Consider the following 1,300-nt stretch of genomic DNA (forward strand, 5'->3'; position numbering starts at 1 on the left):
GCTTCTTGCTGTTCTCTTTCCCACTGGAATTTAACATTCTTCCGAGTCAGTTTAGTCAATGGCACAACTATCTTAGAAAAATTCTGAATGAACTTTCGGTAATAACCGACCAATCCCAGAAAACTACAAACTTCAGACGGAGTCTTAGGAGCTTCCCATTTTACAACTGCTTCTATTTTCATGGGATCAACTTTAACTCCTGATTCTGAAATGACGTGACCCAGAAATTGAACTTCTCTTAACCAAAACTCACACTTGGACAATTTTGCATACAACTTTTCTCTTTTCAACAATTCCAGTATCAGACGAAGGTGTCTTGCATGCTCTTCTTCAGTCTTAGAGTATATAAGAATATCATCAATAAATACAATAACGAATTTAGCAAGGTATTCCTTACATACCCTATTCATCAAGTCCATAAAAGCTGCGGGCGCATTAGTTAAACCAAAAGGCATAACTAGGAATTCATGATGTCCGTACCTTGTCCTAAATGCTGTTATTTCAATATCTTTTTCTCTGACTTTAAGTTAATGATATCCTGACCTCAAATCAATTTTAGAAAAATAACTTGCTCCCACTAGTTGATCAAACAAGTCATCAATCCTCGGTAAAGGATATTTGTTTTTGATTGTCAACTTATTCAATTCACGGTAATCTATGCACATTCGCATAGATTCATTCTTCTTTTTGACAAACAAGACCGGAGCACCCCAAGGCGAAGTGCTAGGCCTTATAAATCCTTTATCGGTTAAATCTTTCAACTGTGTTGCCAATTACTTTAGTTCGGACGGAGCTAAACGATACGGCGCTTTTTCTACGGGTGCAGCTCCTGGTATAAGATCGATTCGGAATTCAACAACTCTATCTGGTGGTAATCTAGATAAATCTTTCGGAAAAACTTCAAGATATTCACAAACTATTGGGATCAATTCTTAATTAATCGTTGTTGTTTCAAAGTCAATCTATTCACTCGTCTAGATAATATTTTTCCCTGTTCACTAATAAATCGACTAATTAATCAAATTGCTTTGGGTCATTCCATCATCTAACTATGTTCCTATTTATTTTTGTTTCTAATTGGTCAGGTGCATTTCATGTAACAGGCTTGTAGGGTGGATCTCGAAAGATATGAAAGATCTCCCTCCAAGCCGTATTCGCTAAGTTCACGAGTTGGAGATAAGCGGACTCGAAACTCTTCTGGGCTTTCATTACTGACAGAATACTAATGCGATGATTCTGACGGTCACCATAAATAATAATTGTTCTCTGGTCTGGCAAAATAATTCTGATCATCTTCTGA

The sequence above is a fragment of the Cynara cardunculus genome, unplaced genomic scaffold, assembly GCF_001531365.2.
Source record: "Cynara cardunculus var. scolymus isolate 2C unplaced genomic scaffold, CcrdV1 Un_Scaffold_8757, whole genome shotgun sequence".
Taxonomy (NCBI): Eukaryota; Viridiplantae; Streptophyta; class Magnoliopsida; order Asterales; family Asteraceae; genus Cynara; species Cynara cardunculus.